General features: G+C 41.4%; 1 protein-coding gene across 10 annotated transcripts in view; it reads left to right on the forward strand.

Annotated features, from left to right (window-relative positions):
• The first annotated feature begins 388 nt into the window (after positions 1–388).
• Positions 389–25,407, forward strand: part of APBB2 (amyloid beta precursor protein binding family B member 2) — a 149,306-nt gene continuing 124,287 nt past the window's right edge. For 9 of the 10 annotated variants that reach the window (XM_048941313.1, XM_048941312.1, XM_048941317.1 and 6 more), the window contains exons 1-2: positions 389–499; positions 13,917–14,058. The gene's annotated coding sequence lies outside the window, so the exon portion shown is untranslated. Of the gene's footprint in view, positions 500–745; positions 875–13,916; positions 14,059–25,407 lie in introns of those variants that run through there. The other variant, XM_048941309.1, reaches the window with a different exon arrangement.

Raw genomic sequence — 25,407 nt, forward strand, 5'->3', positions numbered from 1 at the left:
ATAATTGCTAAGGTTTTAAACAGTTTCCCACGAGTGTACTCATTTAAGCCCCACTATTAGCTACTCGCTGCGTCGCTGTGAATCCTACTGCTGCATCTCAAGATTTGCCCAGGGACTCACAGCCCTATTCTGTTATACTGCAAGCGTGTTTAGAGCAGGGAGGCTCAGGACTGGCCCTCCTGGCCGTTCTCCGTGCTCGGAACGCAGCCCGCACCGCTCCTCCGTGGCCGGGAGCGCCCCGAGGCGTTTCCTTGCAGGTGGGAGCCTCGGGCACCCAACGTGGCGCCGCCGCCCCCAGCCCGAGCGCCTCCGGCGGCCGCCCCGCCCGCCCGGTCCCCTGCGGCCCGCGGCGCTGGGCGGCGGCCAGGGAGGAGGGAGAGGAGGGGCGGTGGCGGCCGGCGGCCGGAATCGTTTCCTGGGTAAGGCTGGGAAGCGTTTCCGGCAGGCTGGCTGCATCCCGCTGCGGGCTTCGAGCGCCCCGGGAGCGGAGCGGCGTCAGGTGCGTTCTCCCCGCGGCAGGGCTGGGATGGCTGGGTAGCGCAGCGTAGCGCGTCTCGCGGGGTCGGAGGGGCTTCAGGTACGCGGCCGCCCGCGGTGCCGCGGCTCCGCTCTGCTCGGCGGAGCCCCACAAAAGGAGGGCCCGGCCGGCGGGCGCTGCTCGAGATCCGCTGCCCGTGCGGGGCCGCATCCCTACCCGCAGGCGGTGTGCTGCAGCCCGCGGCTCTCTGCCGGCGGGGCGAGGGCGGAGCGGGAGCGCGGAGCTGCTGCTGTTCTTGCTGAGGCTGCTGGCGGCCCGGGCGGCAGCGCGGTGCCGGCGTTCCCTCCTGCATAGCTAGGGAGCTGCGGTGGATCTCGCTTTGTTGGATGTGGGGAGGTAAAACGACATGGGAAGTGGGTAAAGTGTCTATAGAAGTAGTTAGTGTAGTTGTTATTATAAGTCATAGAATGTTAGACTGCGCTTTTTGCAAGTTCGGCTCCGGTTAAATAATACTTGAGGTTTGTATGCAGGATTGTGAATGGGAGTATGTAAAGAAACAGTCCTCAGAACAAAATGTGGACCTGGTGTAATTCCTCTGAACTTCTTAGCTTAGGTCTCATGACAATAGTGAAGCTGCTTCCATTGCGGCCCGAGAGAGAATTTGGGCAGATGAAATAAAACGAGAAATATCGTGGTTTGTATTTGTACTTGCTTGCTTTGCCTGCTTGATCACTGTGCTTTAGGTTCTTGGCGGGGCTCCTGCTTGTTAGGGAGAATGGCTGCGATTCTGTGCTTTAAATGAAAACCAGGCTGCATTCATAGTGTAGGTTTGCTAGTAAGCATTGTGCAAGCTGCTGGTAGTTTTGTGGGGTGATGATGTCTGCAGCAAGTTGTGTGGGATGTCAGTACCTGCAGCAAGTTACAGGGCTTTGTGTGAGACCCTCTGAGTTATCCCAGAGCAGAGATACAAGCTGCTGACTGCAGGCTTGCTGTGTCCTCTGGCTTGCTGATGTGTGTCTCCAGTTCATTCTAGATTATGGCACCATTCTGCCATCTCATGCTGTAGCACTTTTGAAAAGCCTGAATGAGTTGACTGTCTTGTATCTCAAACTATTTTCTGCCAGCCTTAAGTAAGTTTAGTTGAAATGTGTGCAGATGTTTTGGCACTTAAAAGGAGAGACATCCTCCTGTGATGATGACCTTGTGACAAAATCTTGGCTGAGTAACTTCTTTGTGTAGAGCAGCCACATTAAGTGTGTGGGTATTTTGTTTTTTTCCTTTGCAGCAATGAGTGTTTGATGGAGTATTTCTGGGTTCTCTTCTTGTTTTTCTGCTGTTTTAGAGAAATGAAGGTTCGGAGAGGACTCTTCAGGGGGAACGCAGGGATGCATACTGTGGAAACTTGGATTACTTCTTTTTCCTGTTTTTCCATTTTTGCAAATATGCCAGGGATCAGTGACCCAAAATGTTCATTTTTATTGGCTCCTGGGTGGATTCTGCTGTCCTTTCTTATCAGGAGGGCAGTACTTTCCTTAGGAAATACTTAAGCAGTACTGCTGAGCGTTGCAGCTGCAGGGAGTTGTGATTTGGGGGGCTGGTTAGGAGAGATTTGTACTAGAGAATGCCTGCTGTAGGGATTTCTTACTAGAGGCTGGGCAATGACTGAAACAAATCCTAGTAGCTGGTAGGTGATGGTGAGTAATCAGTGGATGACATCTCAGCCAGATAAAAAAATCCATACTGTTCAGAAGCTCTATATTAGGATGTGCAATTACACTTGGAATCCATGCTGAAAACACACAATGCTGTATTGTATTTGTACTGCATTGTATATAGATCTCCTGTGGGCAAAGATGAGATTTTGCCTTTGTCTGCTCTACTGTGAGTGGAACTTTGCAGCTGGGAGCAGCATAGCAGGAGGAGGCTTGCTGGGTGTGTTAGCTCCTCTCAGGCCACACTGCTGCCATCCTACTGCTGTGAGCAGGTGAATGTGGTGGTGAAGGACTGGTGGGATAGGTGAGAGCTCTTAGGGAATGCTGGGTGCTTCAGGTGGAACAGGTGCAGAGGGTGACTGGGGAGGAGAAGCAGCAGTGTTACCAGAGGAGGTGAGAAAAGCCAGGCCTTTTAGCCAAGCAAATGAGGCCTGAGAGAGGGGATATGATTCCAATCTGCAAATACAGCAGGGATATAAACATTAGAAGAGGAGAGGAGCTATTTAAACTAAAGAACAATGTTGGCATAGGAACAAATGGATGTAAACTGGCATGAGTAAACTTAAGCAGGAATTGAGACGGTTACTTCCCTAAATGGAGTGAGGTTCTGGAATGACCTTCAAATGGGAGGAATGGAAGCAGGACCCCTGACTGCCTCTTAAAGATATATCGAGGAAGTTTGTCATGTGCTTGGCTGTAGTATTAAAAGAGAGACTTGGTGACTCAGGAAACCTTTTCTGTACGCCTGTGCTAACTGGATATACATTTTCTGTGCCAGTGTTTCTTATTTTAAAAATCTGACATTCAGAAATGACATTAAAGTAAAATGCTTGCTTTACGGATTGTATCACTGCTTAGAAAGCATTGCAGTATGCTTAGTGGATGCTTTCTGAAATAGTTTTGCAAGTTTAGGCTTTTTTCCTCCAAAATGCTATGTGTTGACTTAGAGTAGTATCTGATCAAGTCAAAACTTTTTTTTTTTTTACATCAAAACTGTGCAAAAAGAGACAATTCTTTAGTCTATGTGTGACCTGTTTGAGCTTATCCTTCAGGTTAAAAAATAAAATTCAGAAAACATTTTTATTAGCTGAAGTAATTCACAGATTCTCAAAAACAGAAATTGAAAGGGGTGGCAGATCCAGATGGTGTGAACTGAGAGCAGTGCTCTAAACTATGCTGTGGTTAGAGGACTGAGATGAATGAAATGTGAAGTAACTTTGAAGATAGGTCTAGTGTATGTCATTGTGCATGGGATTTGTTTCACTTACTGTTTTGCAGAACAGCTGAGAGTTATCTTAAGTAGTGGTTGCAACAGTTCCACTTGTTCAGAAGCCTGTAGACCATTCTAAAAATATTGTGTGTGCAATACTAAGTACAACCAGCTGCAGATGCTATGCACTAGGTCCTATGACTCTCATAAGTACATGACAGCTTCTAGAAGATGTAACAAATGTAAAAATGGAAGAGCAGCTGCAATGAACGTACCAAGGATTAGTCCAGTGCAATGGCCACACAGGATGTGATGCTGCCACAGGGCGCTCAGCTGGTCGCACCTCTGAGCAACACCTCTGAGATGCCTCTGAGTGCTCCTGCATGCTCCCCTTCCCTTCCTGTGTGCTGTGACAGAAAGCAGCCTTGTGCCATTGCAGAGAAGACCTCTTGCAGGTTGACTTATACTTTAGGCTGATTTGTGGCCCACTGAAATCAAACATGAAAATTCCCTGAGGAAGAGTGAAGATGGGTGCATTTATGCTTTTCTGACTTACATCCCTTGCAGAAGACCCTGGGACACGTATATCTATATCAGTTCTTCTCCTGGCTCCTCCAAACCCTCTTCCCAAGCATAAGGGTGCTTTTTGCTGTGTAACATTCCGGTCTACCACCCCACCAAAAGCAGAGATCTTCTCATTGACCTCCTGCTGCCCCTCTGAGCTGCTCTGTAGGCTGATGGGCTCCATACCTCATGGGCAGCCACCCCAGCACTACTGGGCCTGTTATCCTGTCCTTGTCTTGGTATGGATCTGAACAGAACATTGCTATCCTCAGAGCTTTAAGAAACAGGGGTTACTATTGAGAATGCTTTGTGTGGTGTCCTGCTTGAGTCGCCCTTTTTAAAAAATATATGTTCTGCAGGGAAAAATAGGAACAGGATGACCTTATGCAGAACCTCCTCTATATGTGCTCTCAGAGGCTCTGGTTGTTCTCAGCTGGGGATTGCTGGAGCTGGGTACACCCTCTGCTGTTCTCAGAACGTCTGGTGGCTTTCTATCCCAAATGCTAATCTGATCTGTCTGCAGCCCCCCTGGGACCTTATTGCAGGCACCGTGACCTTTGGTCAGGTGTGCTGCATGTCTGTAGGCCTTTTTTGGGTTGTTTGAGATTTCCCTCATTCTCTTTGTTCTTGTCTGGGCTCCTTTATTTGGAGACTTAGTTTTCAACAGTAGATGAGCTTTGGTGTTATGTAGTTGCTTTGTTTTCTTAACGATTTGTAACATTTTATTAGCTTTCTGGATTGCTACCAAGGTAGTTTCCTGAATATGTCAATTTGTAACATTAAGATGTGCTGGTGTGTGATCATTTTGGAGTCCATTAGTTGTGTGAAATCGTGGTTGTACCTTTCTCTCGTACATCTTTTGCCGCTTATGTTTATTTGTTAGTTCACAGCTCAGTCTCACAGGATTATCTGGAATTCCTCACATCCCCTCCTTGTTACCCAGATAGCTGTTCCATGAGCAGTGTCCTCAGCCCACTGCTCAGACTCCTTCCTGATCTCAGGTGTGTGTCACAGGGCTCAGGTCTGAGCACAGATGGCTGCGGAACTTCATGGTGACTCCTGCTCACTGCAGGAAGAGACTGGGTACCCTTATTCTTACCGTTTCCATTTTTCAGCCCTCTTATCTGTCCACACAGGACCTTTCCTCTTATCTCTCTCACCTGAGTTCCCTTAAGAAACCCCTCACCTTTTGGGGAGGGGAATTTGAAGTCCTTTTGGAAATCCATGTAGGTTGAAGCATATGGCTGCATCCTATCCGTGTTTGGTACCTTTGAAGAACTTCGATAGTTCCAGGCCTTGTGCATCTGCAGGCTGCTGCTGAGCCTGGTGGTCCTCTGTGTGTTTAGAATGAAAAAATGAGGCTCAGTTTAGTTGAAGATCTAGGGTGGATCTCTAAGTTCTGTCTCCTGCAGTTACATGGATTTTCTTTTTTTAAACCGAAATGTGCTGAGCTTCTGTCTCCCCTGAAAATGTGGCATTTGTTTGAGTAAGTGTTCAGATTTTTCATTTCTGCTGAAGAAACACTGCATCTTGTATAACGCTGATTAGTGCCTTTTAAAGCATTCTGCATAACTGTTAGCATGATTAAAAAGATGCAGATTTCTGCTTTTATCAGTAGCCTGTGTGCTGCGGTTGATAGAAATCTAAAACAGGTCTGAGATGAATGGAGTCAGACATGGTTTACTCTTGGGTATTTCTTCATGAATGTAAACTGTTAGCTTCAGTAATAGTACAGTAAGAGTAATGCTGCTTGACAGAGAAAGGTTTGGTACAGAATGTGCAGGTTTTCACTTCTGATCTCAATGCTAGATAGCCAACGTTTCTAATTCTGGTTTATGTTGCTTTACGAATAGTGCTGGTGCTGCTGAAATACTCCTCAGCAAACTTACGTCAGGCTTCTTCTTGACAGCTTAATCATTTGGACTTCAGAATTTAAAAACCTCTGCTGAAATCTCAGTGGTGTCCCTCTGTAACAATGCCAGAATAGAGTTGTAACCTTCTGATTCAGTCATCTAGCTCTTACTGTTTCCCTGTCTTTTTCTTTCTTTTATTTTTTTTTTTTCCTTTAGAAATCTTTCTTTCCTTTGTCTTCCTTGCTGGGTTGTGTTGCACCCCAGGTAATGTATCCCATCAGACAAGCATCAGCTCTGCCTGCCCTTGGGAAAACCCTTGTTTTGGAAGCGTAAGGCATGCTCGGCTATGATATGCTTTTAAGCAGTTCTGCAGTGTTTAGTTTCTTTGTTGAAGGGTGTGGGGTTCTTTTTTTTTTCTTCCCTTTTTTTTTTTTTTTCCTTTAATGCACAGTTTAATTTTCACAGGGAGCAAAAGAAACATTTCTAAACATCTGCAGATATCCAGTGTAGAACACATGTTTAAAAAAAAACACCCGTAGGCTTGTTATAGGCACTAAAATGTGGTTCATACAGGACTGTTTTAAAACTAATTTTTCTTGTGTTCGTTAGTTGGCTGTGGGGAGAGGTTTCCTGGTATAATTATTGTGTGTAAAGGACAGATTCCAAAGGGAGAGAAACTGGCAGGCACAAAATGTTCTTTACCTTTATGAATCAACTTGTTAGAACAGAATAAGCCACCCTAAAGTTTTCCTATTTTGTTGTTGTCTGTTTATAGAAACATATAGCTTCTTTGTAGCATTTTCAGGATAGGATGTATTCCAGTCATTGAATTACAGTAACTTGGTGTGACTAATATTGGCACAAATTAGTTCAGCCTTTATTGGAAACATCTTAAGTATAATTTCACAAATGGGATGGAGGGAGGTGCTGCAGGGTACTTACTGGCTAGCTGCCTAATTTAGAAAAGTAGGAGCTTGACATTAAGCCATCCTATGTATTTAATACAGAATTTCATTATCTGGAAGCAGTAGCTTAGGTAAATATGACAACTAGTTCATTGCTACAGTGTTTACATTTGCCTTGTTAATTCTATTTGCAAAGAGGATTATTGTCAGGAAAGGATGTTTCTCTGCAAGGTATGAAATTGTGTGGCTATGGAAGATGAAAGGAAATCACAAGGCAGAGGAATATGGAGGAGGTGTTCTCTCATAAGGAGAATTCAGTGCTATCCTGATTAAATAGGGATTTAAACACAGCATAATGGAAAGATAGTTTAATTTGGTTATTTACACAGTGCAAAGATATATATACATGTGGAATGTGATGTACAGACTTATGGAGCTATTTGTCTGAAAGTAAATGCAGTAGGAAACCTAGATGATTTTGGCATGCATAGTACTTAGAAAACCTTAAGCATTATGCCATCGTGTCGCCTTACAAAGTATCCTGGGTGCCCTGGATCTAGTTTCCATGGCATACACAGAGGTGTAGGGCCAATACTCTTGGAACAGGAAGGAGGTCTTGCTGGTTGCTCTGCCTTCTCCATCCACCACCAGGGAACACCAATGGAGCTCCTGCAAGCCCTGTGATCTCCAGTGGAGCTGGGAATGTGTATTGGGTGTTAGTCCCCTAATTCTCCCAGAGTGCCACATCAGCTTCAGGTTTTTGCAGAAGACAGAGCTGGTAGGCACTTGGGTGTTAACATGAAATTGAATCAAAATTTGAAGCCTGGTTGATTCATGGACAGCTGCTGGAGTAGTGTGAGATGGCAGTGAGAGATCTCTTTGTTAAGTGGAACAAGCAGAAATAATTTCCAAAAGATAGGCTGGCTATCCTGTGGGTTGAGTCTGGAGACCTCTGCCACTGTAGATGGTGCCCATGGTTTTGCTGCAGGGAATTCTTGTTGGACGCATCACTGGGCTGGCTGATCCTGAAAGAAACAAGTATAGGGATAAAACATGTTCATGTTTCTATTGAAGTGTGTTAGGACAGAGTTAAATTCTGGTAACCCTTTTTTCTTAGAATGCTGTAAAATAATTCAAGGAGAAGTTATATAAATATCTCTTGCTGTTTTCACTAAAAAAAGTCTCATCAGCCATTGGTGCTCTCCTTCCCATTGCTGGGATGGGCGCAGGGTTGATCCCGATGGCTGCAAGATGGAAGCCTCTTTGTCTGCCTGTTGGAGATGCTGAGGAATTGGAAACATGTGCAGAGATGTAGAACTTCACAAGATAGCAATGTGCAGAGGGTGTGTGCTTCTACAAAACACAATTCCCACCAAGATTTTCTGTTCATCCAGGCTAACAGAATGAAATCATGCTTTTCATTACTTACCGTCAAGTTCTTATTAAGCTGTGAAACTTGAGAAGAAAATGAAACAGTATGAAACAAACTTTGCCCTTCAGGAAATTAAATTTTATTTTGATATTAGTTTTTCCCAAAGGTACAGATATGAGGGTCAGCTTAAAAAACAGTAGAAGTGACATGTATGCTGATGGGTAAAGAAGAAGGGAACGGTGGTGAAGATTATGTCACTTGAATCTGAATAGTGGTGAGAGCTGTGTACCTGAGAAATAAGTCATATTTTTAAAGTCCAGTGAGAACCTGCTTGCGTGGTTTTGCTATTTTTTTGTTTTTCTTTGTTTTGTGTTTTCACCGCATTTCTGGAAAACAGTGCAACAATGTGAGGCCGTCAGTATAAGGAGGGGTTTAGCTAACATTCCTGGATGTGGAAAGCTTTGTGTTTTCTGGCAAATAAGATTTTTTTTTTTTTTTTTTTTTTTTTTTTTTTTTTTTGAGGAATTTGAAGTCTGTTAGCTTAAAAGGCCATCAGAAATAAGAAAAATGTTTGAAAGCACTTGTGTATGTGACACAGAAGCAAAATAACTTCAAATATTCAATCTTTCTGCCTCAGAAATATTTGAGATTGGATGTATTGTTATATAAGTTTGTGGGCTGGTGAGATGACTACCCAAGGAGATTAAAATAACTTGGTGAGAAGACAGTATTTGCTTTAAACATGTGCTGTTACTTAAACATGTGCAAGAACTGCTAGCAAACAATGCTTGGCTGTATCAATGTGTTCTAACCTTATTTTTATGATCTTTCCATGCTGTTACATCAGGTGTTTATCTAACTGCATTTTTTGCCAATTCCTGTTTCTCCTTAGCTTCGTTTTCGGTGAATTCTCCTATATATTTCTCTTTGACACAGGGATATGTTTAAAAAAAAAAAAAATAAGCTTAATGATCAGTATATTTTATATACCAAAACAATATACAGGAAGCAGGTTGGGGTAGATATACAGGCATTCAGAAGCTAAAAGATCTCTCTTGAAGACCTACGAGATACACTCTAATGTGATAACACTGGGTGCAGATCATCAGGCAGTCACATAAGTGGTCCTGGGAGTTGGGTCTGTGAGGTCTGGCAGTGTACTGACAGCCTTGCAGCAAAATATAAGCCTGATGGAGGGATATGCAATGAATTGAAAGCAACCACAGAATCACAGAATGGCTTAGGTCTTGAAGATCATCTAGTTCCAACCCCCTGCCATGGGCATAGTTGTCACCCACTAGATCACTCTGCCCAGGATCACATCCAACCTCACCTGGGTGTTCCTAGCTTGGGGAAGGTGATTAAGGTGGGAGAATTGTTAGTCTCCTAGGGACATCAGAGCACTGTAGGAGATGTGGAGCCAAGGCAGACCAGGAGTGATGGGAAACTCAAAGTATCACTGATGCTTTTGTACCTCACGTGGGAGTTGCATTTTAGCTGTTTCCTGGCCTTTGTTGAGGGTCACCAGCACTGCCACATCTTGGCTGTGAAACACAGGTATGGCTTGTGGTTTTTCCAGTGTCTTTATTCTGGGTTGGGCAGCCAGTGGGTAGCCACAGATGCAGTGGTGTTGTGTGAACTTTTTTTTTTTTTTTATAGATAAAGTTCTTCCTAACTCAAGTTTTTTGTGAATGTGTTGAATGAAATGGTTATTCTCCTAAATTTAAAGCTTGGGTTCTCCTTCTTTGAGTTCTTGTGGCTAAAACTGTGCTACACTGTAGATCCGTTTGAAGACAGATAGCTCAAGCAAAAGATTCACTTTGAGGGATTTGGCCTGCTCCTCTGCTTCTGCTGTGTGCTTCTGAACAATCTGGAAGTGTAAGTGTGGGCCTGGAAAAAGTAACAATGAAGCTGGTTGACAGTATTCGAGCTCACATTAGGACTTAATTTGAGAAACATGAGCTTGTGCTATAAATCTGAGATTTGGGCTTGTAACCCCTTAATTTTTGACCTGATAAATCCTGTCACTCCCAGCAAGCTGTTAAGGTTCATCTCACTAAGTGCCAAGGATGTTTTAAATCCACGGATTATTTAAGTTATGCCCGTGCCAAGGTTTAAAATAAGACTGCTAATACACGGAACACGCCAGCAGTAAAACCAGGAGTGGATGGTGTGGGATCAGTTCAGGAGGCATAGTGAAACTGGGCTTTGACAGCATTGGGGTTCTTTGAGGTTACAGGAAAATATTTTTGATGTAGGTAAACACCATGGCGGGATAAGATTCTTTGCAGGAGGAGGTGTGGAAACTGGAGAAGAAAGTATTAAGCTGAACTTAGATTTTAAAAAAGACAAAGATACTCTAAGGATAGTGTGTAGTGATGCATGTACTTGTGACTCCAAAATGAAGGTACTCGTGCTCCCAAACACTGGCTCGAGGAGGATACTTGCCAGTGCTCAGGTGGAGGCAGTAGCCAGCATATAAATTGATTAATTTTAATTACACAAAGGGGCTGGATGATGAAATGAGCTGCAAGGCTCAGGAGTGAAATAAGCCAAACTTCCACACGCAGAACTAGTTGCTAACCTTGAGATAAAACTGCACTATGGAGCATTAGGAAGGCATGCTTTATACTGAGTACATTATAAGCCCCCTAATGATGTTTTGTGTGTATGTATATACACATGGATAGTTTTAAAACTATGCATTTAGTTTTTTGTTTTAAGACCTTATTTGTTTTAAGGCCTGTATTTGTCCTGAAAGATTCTAAAAGTAGCTAAATTTGATAATAAATATGATTTGTTTTCTCAGAAAAGTTTGGGTTTAGGAATGTCAAGCTATACTCCTTTGCATTTTCCTTGCAATTCCTAATGTAGAGGTGTCTGTAACTTTTATTTACTGTTTGTAACTCAGAAATGTAAGATAACTCAAATGCTTTCATGGCACAGCAGAAAGTTTAAGAAGGTCTGGAGAGATGCAGTATAAAGCTAGTAAAACAGGCAGAGCTGGATGATAACAATGAAAACAAAACCCAACATTTTCCAAGATGTTGTCTAAATGTGGCAGGCTTGGGGATGAGCAGCATTTCTGCCTTTCTCAAAAGCTTTTCATGAAAGAATCCTTTTTTCAAGCAGATGCAAGTACATGCATAAAAACTTGGCTCCTCTAGAGCAGCTTTCTATAATATGATGCAGAAAGTATTGGCATACTGTATGGAAATAGGTGGTAAAATTACTGTGCTTTTGAAATGGATGATTTGATAGTTGTGAGTCGTAGCTGCTTCGAAGGCACCACGTTATCATCTCAAGTTCAATAAAAAGCTTAAACTTAAAACAGAACAGTTACTCTCAGGAGCTCCAGCTGGGGAGAACTTCTCAGTTTTGCAAGGTGAGAGCAATGCAGCTGAAGCAGGTTGGTGCCATGGAGTGGCCACAGGAGATTAATGGGGTTAACCATTGTACTGAAATAACAGTTCAGGTCTGGACCAGTGGTGTGACCTCCACTAATAAAAGCTTACAGGGACCAAACAGCTTGCAAAAATGGGATTAGAAGTGGTCAGCCAAAGCTGTAGCTCGCTGCCTGCCTGCCCTGCTCAGCTCTCAGGAGGCACCAAGTGGTGGCTACCTGGGGTGGTTCCTGCCTCCCTGGTGAACCTGAAGTACATCATGATGAAGTTGCCCCCAGATGGGAAGATAGTTTTTTTTGTTTTTGTTTTTTTTTTTAACTGCATTAAGGCACTGAACTAAAATGTTGGATGTAGATTGTATGTTAATAGTGGTTATATTACCTGTTGCAGCAGCTGCTTGGACAAGTGGCACAGTGAAGTGGTAGGAATGCCATTGCTCTAGGTATCGTATGGCAGAGAAAAATTGATGCATGCCTTCTGTTTAAAAAAAAGTAGATGTTTAATTTTTCTTCTTTTGGAGGGAAAACACAAACTAAATTTCCATTTCTTAGCAAACTACTATGTTTTGGGATTATTGAATGAGAAGCTCTAAAAAAAGCTTGTGTTTGCTTGGGTGACCTTAACATGTTGTTTATTCTTCACTTGTACATCAGCCCTGTCTGTACTGAAGAAGTTTTGTGGATTTTCTGTGTTCCATGGTTGGCTGTTGTGTGTTTTTTTTTGTTTTTACCTTGAAACAATTTTTAAACTTCTGCATTGCTCATTGAAGTGCTGAGTTTTCATTCTTTGCTATTTCTTGATTTTTGTTTCTAATAGAACACGAACTTGTGCAGAAGTGATTTATTGCCCTAAATGGCAGCAGTTGGTGTGTTGGAGGCATGATGCTGTGTGTTTACAGAAGGAACAGGAATGTGATATGTAAGGTTTTAAAACAAATGTTGAAGGAAAGAGTAATTAAAAGCCCAAGGGGCGAATTGCAACGTAAGTTTATCCATAGGTAGGCTATGTTAGAGTGACTTTCTTTAACCTTGAAATGTGAGTTAAAATGCATGCACTGAGTTTATCAGGTCTTTATTCAAGCAGTTGTTATGGCTTGAGGTGGAAAGAGCAGCATAAGAAATATGTTTTTCATCTATAAAGGGATTCGTCACCGCTGTTAATGATGCCAACTGTGTTACTTGAAAGGTAACAGAGTTGGGGTAAGACAGGGCTGGCTGTGACGAGTGCTGTAGCCATGGCTTACCTATGGTCACTTATGGTCTCTTGTGACTGTGACTTAACCATGGCACTGAGCATACTCAGTTCTGTGAAAGACATTGTTTCAGCATCCTCAGGGCTATGGGTCCCAATGGTTTGGGATACTGCTAAGTCACCACAGGGATTTTGCTTGTCTGGGAAAATGGCTTTACGTGCCAAAAAGAGCTTGTTTATTTTACTTATCAAGGTGTAATTCTTCTGCCTTGTTTTTGCATTTTAAGCAATGTCTTAACGCCTGTAGGACTTTGATTTGTGGCCAGCTTATTTTCCTGCTGATGCTGATGGGATAGATGGGCTGAACTACTTCTCTCTGATGCTCCTGAGGCCTGGTTCACGTTTCAAAAGCATGTCGCTTAGTCCACGTGAATGTGTGCCTTTTTCCCACCTCTACTACAGGGTTTATGGACTGTGCTGCCTTTTCCCCAGAGGGGCTGTGAAGGGGGAGCTGTGTTTGGATTAATGTCTCACAACTGTGCACTGGCTGTAGTGTATGTGATGCAGCACAGCTGTCAGAATGGAGACAGAGCTGAAAGCAGTTACAAGGCATCCAAACAAAGGGATGCAGACGTGGATCTATGCTGTGAAGGTGCCCATCTCTGCTCTCTGCATAACCGCATTGTGCTTAATCACAAAAGTATCTGCTTGAATTGGCAATGCAGAAGAATTCAAGGCATGTTCTAATGTCTCATTTATGTCAGGATTCCTGCATACATTAAATATTTGGTAACTCTGCTGGTGTGTTTGGGGGAAAAGCTGGAGGGATGTGGCTTGAGTAATGCTGTGTAATTGGCAGTAAAATAGATATGCATCTGTCTGTCCTTACTGAGCTGTAACAGGAGTGGAGACATAGGCATCTCCAGGCATAGCTCCTGGGGAGACTTCTTCAATGCACATGCCTTCTGTGAGTGAGAAATTGCCTATGTAGACAACAACTAATGCATCAGTGAGTGCGTCACTGGAGGTGGTGGCACATCCAGGAGTGGGGACAAGTGGAATTCATATGGCTGGTTCTTCATTTCAGCTCTTAATGTAGATCATGTAAGATGAAGGAAGACTTCATAAATGACCTGGAATCACTGGCAGAAAAAGCTGACTAGAAGATAACTTTCTAGCCCCTTTTGAAGTAACTTACATGTTTAATCATTGTTTTTTCCCCATCAGCAATTGCTTTGTTCAGTGAGGAGGGTGAAGCCCAGCAGCTCATTGGCCATTCAAGCAGCTGCACTGATCTGGAGGCCTGCTTCTGGCATTCTGCACTGAACTGAGGCTCTTCATGTTGAAATGAAGAAACTTTCTTGGAAATGTAAGTTTCAAGGCATTTTTGGAATAAAAAGAGACTTTTTTTTTTTTTCTTTTATGTTCCCTCAGATATGTGCTGTTAGAAGTATGGTCAACATTGTGATACATCAGCATGCTTAAATGTGATCCAAAAAATGTATGTGGCTAAGTACACCTGCTTTTCATTAGTTTCTTGCTCAACTCTTGAAAAGCATTAATATTGAGATACTCTATTCCAACAACTTTACTCTCCTTAACACAAAAGTTCAAAATATGTGGAGAAGTGAAATGAAGAATAATGTGCATCATGCCAGAGCAGAGCAGAACACAATGAAGGTACTGCAACTCCTGGCACCTATTTCTGCCTTTTGAGCCAAAGTTGGCATGGGTGGTGGCGTGGTTGCTGGAGAGGGTGGCACTGGAAAGTGTTTTAACATAATAGCAAACCAATGAGCTGTATTTATAAACATAAGTATGGTAAATACGTACAAGATCATATAATATGTATATGCATGTGGTATTAGTTACTGATGATGTTAAACTCTTATTGTTAGAAAATCAATGTGTGGCACACTTGATTGTAGAAGGGTTCCTTTCTGCTTAGTGCTGCTAACTGAGGACATGTATATTGAATAATTAAAATAGTGTGGGAGAAAAAGCTTGCTTGCATTACTTTTGTGCTGTGCAGTGTTGGGATGGCTGCAGTTTATCTCTGTTGAATATGGAGATGCTAATGGCCTTCTTGACTCAAACAGAAGTTGTATAAATGAGTCCTTCAAAAGCTCTTATCGGCTGTTAAGATAAAAGTTATGCTATGGTTAATGTGAATTGCTGCTGAAGGAATAATGAAGAGAAGAAAAATGGAACATAAGATATTGTTTTAGCTCAGCAGCTGTGGTCTCTGTGATAAAGGCACATAAATCCCTTCACATGAAAAAAAACACAGTTTAGGAATTCTTTTAAATATTTTAGCCTGTTTTGATTATATATTCCTATTAAAATACTTTAAACTCTGAAAGGACGTTTTCTTCACTCTTCCCAATGCTTTGTGAAGTCCTCTGAGGGAAAAGGAAGGGAGTGTTCAGAAAACTATTTCTGACATTAAATGGCTTCTGAAATGCTGAGTAGGTAAAACCTTGAATTTATGTTTTGGGAGTAGGTGTTTGCAGGGCAGGAAAGGTTTTATTTAGAAGTGTCTGGTCCATGCAGGGCCGTGGAAGTGTGCGTGGGTCTGGGGTGTCCATCAGACTCCAGCATGGATCCCTGGCCTCGCTCTGTGCTAATGGTGGGATTGGCAGGGTGCTGTTGCCTAGCTTGGCACTGACTGCTCAGCCACAACCCATCTCCTGTGCTCCTTTCTCACCCCGTGTGCTGTCAAGCTGAACAAATTCCAGTGTTAGTGGAGCTTGTAATCAATTAGGCACAAGGTGAAAAGGATAAGAAAGAAATACAAAGGCAATAGCTGAGTGTGAAGCATCATCAGGAATTCATTAAGGGCCATGTGATTGATGGCTGCCCAGCATCTTGTTTGTGTCTGAGCAAGTTGTGCCAAAGCCATCCGTAGCGTGCGCTGCACACATTAAATTTGTTTTTATCCCCACATCTAACTATTTGCACATCCAAGGATGTTCTCTACTTCTATAATAACCCAACCTGTGTCACTGCTCTCACCCATGTAGAGGTTTCTTTTACTCTCACGCCCCAAGAATTTCTGGTCTGAAAAACCAAGTGTAGTCTGAATTTTTAGGTCTTTTAACTTCATCCTCATTTAGTTTATATCAGCAGTTTTGTACAGCTGTCTGAGGAGTTGTGAACACCTCTCACAGTTTGCACTCAGTAAGCTTTTTCTTCAAGTTTTTAAAGAAGAAAAATGTGAAGTGTGTGAATCAGACTCCAGAAATGCTTCTGTAGTGCTTGCTGTGGCTCAGTGTGATAGGGGAAACAGAATTCTGGAGGGGAAATCTGTCATTATGGCAGCAGGAATAATTTCTCATTGAGACTTGCTATTCACATGCTGCTTTTATGCTTCCTATTTCGGTCTCTAAAAGAGTCTGTGTATTATATGGTGAACTAAATGGCTTTTTAATAAGCTCGTAACTACTGTCTCCCAAACTCTGTAATTTAGACACTTAAGTGAATAATAGCACATGATGTATAATAGCATGTTGCCTTCAGTTTTCCATACTCTATTAGAGGGCAATGATGCATAAATGTATAGTTAATTAGGTCTTAATTTTCAGTTCTTTGCAGTCCACTTTGTACAGATATCTTTATTTGTATTGCACTGCAGTTGAATCACTGGAATAATCTGAGCAGTTAGACTATCCAATTATGATTGCAGTGAGGTTAATAAATGAAACTCCTCCTCCAGACTTTGGTTTTGTTTTGATTAAGGCATACAATCGCAGTAGGGAAGAGCCCTCTGTTTTTAATGTATCCTTCAAATTGGTTTAGTATATGAAAGTACATCTAATAAATCTCTGATGGAAGCCGGATTCCAAACATGGCTTGTATCTGAATGGGGATGCTGGCTCCTAGCACCTGCCGAAAACAGTTGTGTAAGGTCACCCTGGTGTAATGTAGAGAACAAATTGCATTTGCTTCTGGACAGGACTAACCTGGCACCTCAGTAGAGAGGATTTGCCGATGTCTTGGGTCCTTATGGTGGATGGGATTTCATGTTCTCAATTTTAGTGCTTTTCTTCATTCTTCCTTTTTTTTTTTTCTTTCTTTTTTTTTTTTTTTTTTTCCTCTCCCAAGATTCTTCTGCAGTGAAATGTTGAATAGATATCAGATACCTCTTTTCTTATTGATGTCCCATTTGGTTTCCCATTGTCCTGCTTCTTGCAGGCATAGCCTTTCATTAGAGCTGATGGGTAGATTTTCTGCTTGGACTATATTGTGCTTTCATATCCTCATTTTGCAAGTGCCTGCTCTTTGTTTTTTGTGTTTTGTTTGTACAAGTCCACTTGGCACCTGCATCCTGAGGACAGGCCTAGGGCTGTTCTGAAAGAATTGAAATTGAGCTGAAAGGATTACTGTTTTCATCAGCAGTCCATTCATCTTAGATTCGAGACAAGCAACTCCATTTTATGTTTGAGTATAGGTAGCTGTTTTTAAGAATTGATCTTTTTACACACAAACTATTCCTGTCAAATCTTTATTTTGTTCCAGTCTTGTAAGTTTTAAGTGGCCTGGGAAACACTTAGATCTGAACAAGCCATCTTTTACTACAAGCAGTTGTCTAAAGAGTTCTTATGATAGGGAGCAAAATCTAATGCAGCCTAGAAGTGACTGTGGAGAGGATCAGCAGGCAGTGGAGCTGATGAGAGGAAACAGTGGAGGATTTTCAATTGCATCTTCTTTACTGATGACACTTGCATCTTCCAACCACACAGATCTATTGAGTGCTGGTAATTTACTGTTGTGCAGGGACAAGTAGAAAAGAAGGAAATTGCAAGGTATTTTACATATGCACACAGTATTCTTGTTGGCACTGAACTTCTCTAGCGTCTGTACTGAAATAATTACTGGTGAATTATTTATTGATTGATATTATATCCCTCCCTATGGATTGTCTTCATGTTTTGGTGAATTAGTGAGGGTTTTTTTTCTAAGTATGGAGTGGCTTTCATCATGTTTAAATGTTTAATCTCAATGGAATTGGTATCAGGAAGGAGAGGGAACCTGGTCATCATCTTTCTGTTGGTAAAGAGGTAATGTCTGGCTTTTTAGTAGTGAAAAAATATGGATAGGGACATGCTTTTCCCAAGCCAATGTCTCAAACCAAAGGGGCTTTTAAAAGGAAATCCTGTGAAGAAGATGGGATGTTGATGACCTGGAAGATATTATGCACTGGAAAAGAGAGCAGCCTGAAAATGCAGCGATTTGGACAACAGTACTGGTTCTCTTGTAGGTGAAAGGAGCAGATATTTGGACTTGTCATGAGCATTAATACTATATAAGGAAAAGTAAGAATTTTCCTATCCGGAAAGCTGAAGGCTGGAGGCTGAATGACTTTAGTGGTCTGCTTGGTGAAACACAAAGATACAAAGTTCACTTGAGAAATGTAACAAATCTTGATGGTTTCAGCAAATCTTGGCCTTCAGAGAGAACTTTTTTTTTTCCGTGTTGAAAGTTGATAATGTTTTCTTTAATTCTGAAAGGCAGAAAAAGGCTTAGAGTTTTATTTTTCTTCAGCTTGAAAGAAATTCTTGTGGACTCCTCCCAGAGAGCAGTGAAGTGCTTTAATCCATGGGGTATTGATCTATATAAGCTTCAAGCCAGGACATTAGTTCTCTGAGAAAACAGATCTTCGCCCACTAAACATGCCTTAAATATGTACTTCCTGAGGTGAAAAGGTTGAGATGTCTTTAGCAGGATGTGCACTACTGAGAGAATTAGTAAGGAAATCATACATTCCCAAAGGCTTAATATTCAATTTTTAAAACAATTTAAGCTTCTAGTGATTTACGTAGGGGATTCTGTTGTGGAGTAACAAAAAGAGGGGGAGAACTCTGCAGTTTGAGTAGATGGTCTGTCAAATCTCCAGATAGGAGGTGTACCAAAATGTCATAAAAATCCAAATTCTAGAGCTATGTAAGAAGTGAGTCAGTGATCAGACAGCATTCAGTGGTAACAGTTTCTCTATGCAGCTCTTGGGTGCTGTTTAAGTTGCACTGTCTTCCCACATGCATGGATGTTGGAGGTTCTGACAGGCTGTGTTCTGCATGAACACCATCTCACAGATTATCTCTGGTTAAAATTTGCATTTTAAGTATCTGATTGTGGCTATAATTTTTCTGGGTCCTTTCCCAGAGCTAGACATATTTCTTGTTTCTGGAACCAGAATGGGTTTAGTAGCATCTTTTGGAGTGGTTGCACACCACATTACTCTATATGAGTTTGCCATATTGTCTTTTAGAAGGCATTTATTAGAACTTCATTAGAACATTCATTCATAGAACTTCATAGTGTCAGTTCTGTTCATGCAAGGGTGTGGAATTCGTGGTTCTGTTTTCTTTTGTGTGGTAGGGTTTTTTTGTCTGTTTTAAAACCACGGCTGCATATTTGAGCATTGATTTTTATTTTAATTTTTTTTTTTGCTGAGCCATTCCATGTCCCTTTCTAGAATTTATGGTTTAATTAAAAATCCTGTAAGGTTTTATAACTTATGTAAAAGTTAGCATTTCATGTGTATTAATTTACATTTGGTAATACTGAATTTCATTGATGTTATATTCCTTGTCCATCTATATCACTTAATTCTCCGAGAACTCCTGACAGTCCTGTCAGATCTTGCTTTACATCAGCATGTCATCTGCTGATGCTACTACCCTTCATCTCTCCCCTCACAGCCTTGCTTTCAGTTCACTGATCTGTGAAATATTCTGTAGCACAGGGGTATGGGAGACTGCTGCTCAACTCAGTTACCATGCATATTAAGCCCTTATTTTTCTCACCTTTGCCCATCTCTTGTGTGCCCTTCCCTCTTAACTGATCATCCCTTGGGAAAACACACACGGCAGTCCTTGTTTCCATCCTCTCTTGACTGAGCAGGCAGCACAGAATGTGCCTTGTTCGAAATGCTTCAGGAAATACCGAATGTTAAAGCTGCTCTAAAAAATGGTTGGTGCGTTGTGGCTCACCAGAGTTATTAGATGTGGTGACCAGAAAAGTTTGGGCTCATGTTACAGTTCTTGGTGGCACTCAGAGCAATCCAATTCCTTTGGGTTCTTTTGTGAATTCATCTTGTAAAATACATCTGCACTGATAATCATATGAGTAATGCAGTGTTGGAGGCAATGCAACATTGCAGTAGCTCAAAGAATGAAGGCAGGGTCCTGCCTTGATGACAAGAATTAGGGAAAAAAATATTTTAACTAAAATTAATTGGCTTTTTTTCTTTGGCCAGTGCTTCTCAATTGCTCTGGAAGCACTGAAAACTTGCGTGTATTCCAATCTCAAGACTTCCTTTTACTTCCTTACCAAACGTCATGCCGAGAAATACACCAACTCTGATGACTCAGGCATGAGAACTCTATTTCCTTCCATTTTTAGTTTACCTCTCATATACGTGTGCATATTCTATTTTTTTTTTAAAGTCACTGTTTGGTGTTAACACTGGGCAATAGAGATGAAAGTGTGCAGTCCATTCCATGGTGTGGAGCATTGCCTTTATTTGCTGGTTGCCATCCTCTGGTCCAAAACTGATGGGTAGGGCTTCGGTAGTTTTAGTTACATGATCAAAAAGTATATGCTTTAAAGTACAGCTTTCTGAGCATTTCTGTGCATTGTAGTTAAACTCTTGAGTGCTGAGGGCATATCAATATTAAATTTTAATGATTGACAATGGCATTTTTTAACTCAAAATGTAGAATCACTATCCTGAGGAACCAAGGCTCTGTGGTTTCATTAAATATCACAGCAGAATCCATAGAACTTGATGTTAGGATGGCAAAAGTCTGATTTAATAAAAGCACCAGTTTGTGTATAGCTCTGATTTTGGTGTGTATGAACTTTAATCTTCAAAGGTTCATAACTATTCTCTGTTCAAATGTTAATAGAAAATTTGGGGTAGCTTCCAACAATAAAATTAAACTGGCTAGCTTTCCTGTGAGACTTCCTGTGTTTCCTGCTTCTGTTTTGGCTTAAAGTTAATAGTGTTAAAAAAACACCCTTTCTTGTATTGCTTCTTTAGCCAAAATGCAAAAGCAAGAAAGCATTGCAGCAGGTTTTAAAAAAAAATAGCACTATTATGAACAAGTAAACAAATGAAAAACAAAAAACCACCTTCAGCACAATCACTTTTTTTTTTAATGATATTGGTCAGAATTTCAGGTTTCTGCCATTGTGTTTAAATAAAAACGCGTTTCTGTGCCTGCATGTTAACATCTCAGCACTTACATGTGCAGAGAAAAGGCTGAGTTTGTAAGAGAAAGGAGGTATTCAAAAGAAGACGTTCTCTATAAAAAATTTCTTGACTTGAGGAACAGCTGGAAGATTAGCCCAGGTAATGGCATGTGTGTTACTTCAGGGAAGTTTATCAAGCAGCATGTGAGCACTATGCTGAGATCAAATGGTGATTGAGTGTTAATCAATAATTCTATTCATGTGGGTCCAGTATTTTCCAGCTTTTAACTTGTTTCTGTATATAGTACTCTGATTGGATCCATTATTTCTGTTGCTGTCCAAGATAGTAGCCACTTTCTTCTTAATTTAATTTGTCTTGTCTTTGGACAGTCGATGTCAATTACTTTAGAAGCATTGAAAATGTGATGCGTTGCATCAGATTGATTCTGGCTTTTATCTGTGATCCTCTGCGTACAGTTGAGTGGTGCTCGCTCAGGGTAATTATTTCTTTCCTTTGCTTGAAAATCTTGCCACCTCACATGTTTAGCATTAGGTGATGAGTTGCAGTGTAGGTGGTGGTGTGGAGATGTCTGAAAAAGAACAGCACTTCAATTTTTGTTATAATAGCATATGCTGAATGAGAGGAAGTCCTGCAAGCAGACTCACAAAAGGAAATGTTTCATTTTATGAAGCTGGTACGCTGAAGGAAGAACTAGGATTCTACAGATTTTATTTGCTAAACCAGTACCCAGCACCTACCCAACTAAAACACTTCAGGGCAGGATTCCACGTGCTGCTTGAGATCACTTTGTCTTGTTCAGATACGTGTTGCTGGAATTTTCCTGCATTGCTCAGCCCACCCACTCTGTGTTATTGTGGGAGGATTATCAGCGTTGCACACAACGGTGCGATGGGTGCAGAGGAGGTCGGAGCTGGTTCCATGTAATTGAGTTCAGGCTAGAAGCACTGTGCTGCAGATTGGGTGGCTCCAAGCAGCCTTAAGCAGTCTGGGCCAGTGCTGCACTGGGGGTGTACGTCTGTGTTCTAAAATCAACATCAGTGTGCTCCTGTACATTAGCTGACGTTAGCTCTCCTTTTGCATTTACTGTTTAAAAGAAAAGGCTTTATAGTTTAAAAATAAAAAAGAAAAGAAAGAAAGAAAAATCACTTGTTAAGGCTTTCAGTCCTTACTATCTTTACGTTTTGACTCCAGTATGTTATAGCACTTAAATACCTGAAGGTATGTAAGCCCTACTGTTTTATAAATTTTGAGTTTCAATGGGGTAAACCTGCTGATATAGTCATCAAATTTAGGTTAACATGAGAAGGAAGCTAAGTCTCCTGAACAGAAATACAGACAATTGTATGTAAAACGTTAGGAAGCAATGTGTTCTCTGTTACAGTTTCAGAGATCTTCAATGAAAGACAGGACTTATGGTTTTTGCAGGCTCTGAGGAATGCATTCCCATATAGGTGGGGTACCTTTGAATGCTTCTAACAGCTTAATCAGTGCATAAAAACCACCCCAAAGGCTGCTTTGTTAGTGGAACAACTGTGCTTCTGTGGTATGTGTTTCTGGCTGAGTCCAGGTAGGGGTTTTCTGGAGGCCTTTTGCATTTTTTGTGGTAACCTGATGAACAAAATATTCAGACAGCACACCCATGCTGTGTTCCCAGCCCTTCAGTTTTGTCAATGATCAGCAGTCTAGAAGAAAGTATGTTACTTTCTTTTTTCAAGATATGTCTTTGACATGTGTTTTTATGCTCTGCAGTTTGTAATGTAAAGAAAAATAATGGCAGTGTGCTCTTAAAGCATTACTCAACAGCAGTGTAAACCAGATTATACTGACATTTGTGGTGGTGATGCCTTTTAGGCAAGCTGCTAGATTTGGGCTGCAGTGTTAGCAGTGTGGGTTGCTGCCTAATTGGACGTCTGTGCTAGAAGCAACTGGATGTGTTTCATGATTCCTGGAGAAGCAAAGCGTTCAGTTCCCTGGGGTGAATTTCCTCTGATTAGCTGTCAGACTCTTCGCTTTCAAAAGCTGGTTCTTATCTGATAGTACAAAACAGTCTGACTTGTCAGGTTGGTGCTGAGAAGCAAGGAAGATCCTGTTCCTGCTTGTGCCTTGAAGAAGCTGGGCACACAATTTATGAAATGCTTCTGGGAGGTGCCTGAATCCAGTTTGTTTCCCTGCAGATCAGGGACAGATGATCTGGACCTGTTGCTGCATTTCAGAATTACTCTAGTCGTAGCAATGGATAGATGTTTGTCTGGTTAGCTTATTGTGCTTCATGGATGCTCGTGGAAGTCGTTCATAAAAGCAGAATGCTAATGCTTTAAAAATACCTCAGATTTTAGAGGAATCTACATTTGTTATGCAGATTTATAGCTATAGAACCTTCGCACTGCCTACAGCTGGCTTGTGTTGTTTGTTTTTAAAGCCAACAGAAGCACAGAGGGACCATTGGTGGTGTTCAGTTCCATTTTCCTCAGGAGACTTTGTGGGTGGTGATATACAACCTCAAAATCCAAACCCTTTGTGGAGAACAATGGAGCAAAGCACTGGTGTGCTGTTTCTTATGAATAGCCTTGTTCAGGCACTTTTCTTTCTTTCTTTATTATGAAGGATTTAGCCTAGGTTTTTTGTGGTTTATTAAACCATGCTCTACTCTTTTCTCTTAAAGTAGCCTGCAGTTTGTTAGCTGGGACAGCTGAATTGTGTGTACGTGCACTCTCCTTTCATTGTAACAGCAAGCTAGAGGTATTTTTCCATCTTTTTTTTTTTGTGTGTGTGTGGAACCATAAGAACTGTGAAGGGACTTTCAGTATGTCCATATGGTTTCTATATTCTATATTCTCTAAGTAACAGTGGCATTAATTAAGTGTTAGGTCAAGTACAGAGCAGTGTATGTATGAAATTGTTGGACTGTATGGCTAAAAAGCAGGAATATTGGCAGAATCTGACCAACAAAATGAGAACTCTGACAGAAGTATGCTGCTAACTGAAAAGTGCAAAGTGATTTGCTTTAAGGGAATTAGTTCTTATATAGACATTTAAAACAGAAGTTAAGGAAGAAGGCAGGCTTTTGATGCTCACTACGCACTTTTCAGCTGACTGCATTTCTGTCAGTAATAATTGCTGTGTATTAAAGAGAAAAGTACCAGACTGGAAGAAGTTCTCAAGATGGGAAGGATAAGAGATTGTTTCAGTAAGTGACAGAAACTGTGGAGACCAGAGGAAAGGCTAAATGCAGGGAGATCATGTTGTGTTGGTACTGCTGGTGGCCTTTCTGTGGCTGTGATTTTGGGAGATTCAGCTGCTGTGTACTGCAGAGTTAGAAATTTTATACTTGGATGGAACGGTAGCTGAACTGAGTTCTGTTGTGGACAGGTACATACAGGGGATGATTTCCCTTATCTGTTAATGGGGAAGGGTGCTAATCCTTTTCTGGAGGATTCTTTTAAGTCTGAGCATCCACAAAACTGAACCTTCATGTTTGTATTAAAAAACCCAAAGATATGAGGTTCTTGTGTGGCCACCTATTCTGTCCAAATTACTTCTCTACAATGTTGTCTTTGGGACTATTGCAGCTGAAATTGAATGAGTTGTTGGGCATTTTACTGTTTGTTTGTTTGTTTGTTTGTTTTAATGTCTGAATATTTATTTCAATTCTTCATGTCTGCTACTGCTGTCTTTTCCTTATCTGCAAACTGGATATAATGGCTGTCCCTCCCTAGACATGTTTGTCTCAACATACGTAAAAATGCTTGTGTGTTGAAGTTTGCAGCTGCTTGAGAATATTAGCATGCAGCAGTGGGAGTGTACAGGAGGTGCACTTTTAAATTGGCAGTCAGAGGCAGAAGTACTTGGAGTGGAGGGGATGCCCCAGAATTACTTTGGAGAGAATGTAGCAGAGTGCCCACCTAAATTGTGGTTTGTGATTCTTTCAGGCATGATTTAACATGTCCAAGGGTAGAGGGGGGAAATATTTGAAAGCTTTGTAGAGTGCTTTTCAAAAGTTAGCGGTAGATCTTTCAGCAAAACACATTCTTGGAAGAACAGAAATTTTGAAGCAGAGATGTTCTGTGAAGAACATTCCAGAAGACTTGGTTTGGAAATACAGAGGTGACTGCAATATTGTTTGCAAAGCATACCTATGGATGGTGTGTGTCTCAAGGTGTCCATGATGTCTCCCTGTTTAAAGTCCTAAGTTGTGTTTGGTTGGTGAGTAGGAAGTTGAAATATTTTGTTTTCTTTCTGTGATGTTGAGATTAATTGGATTTCTGACGCTAAAGGAGGAATATAAACTACAGGTAGAATATGATAGGCACAGCAAAACTGTAATACAAGCTCTTATTTAAAACAAAAACAAAACAACTACTGTGTAATGTTATTCTTTACTAGCCTGAAGTAAGCATTTTAGCAAAACTGAGTGCTCAGTCACAGGCCCTCGAGTCCTGCTGAAACTTTCCAAGTGTTTTCTCTTTCCCTTATTTTTTTGGACTGCTGCCCAATGGCATT

Source organism: Lagopus muta, chromosome 4, assembly GCF_023343835.1.
Source record: "Lagopus muta isolate bLagMut1 chromosome 4, bLagMut1 primary, whole genome shotgun sequence".
Lineage (NCBI taxonomy): Eukaryota > Metazoa > Chordata > Aves > Galliformes > Phasianidae > Lagopus > Lagopus muta.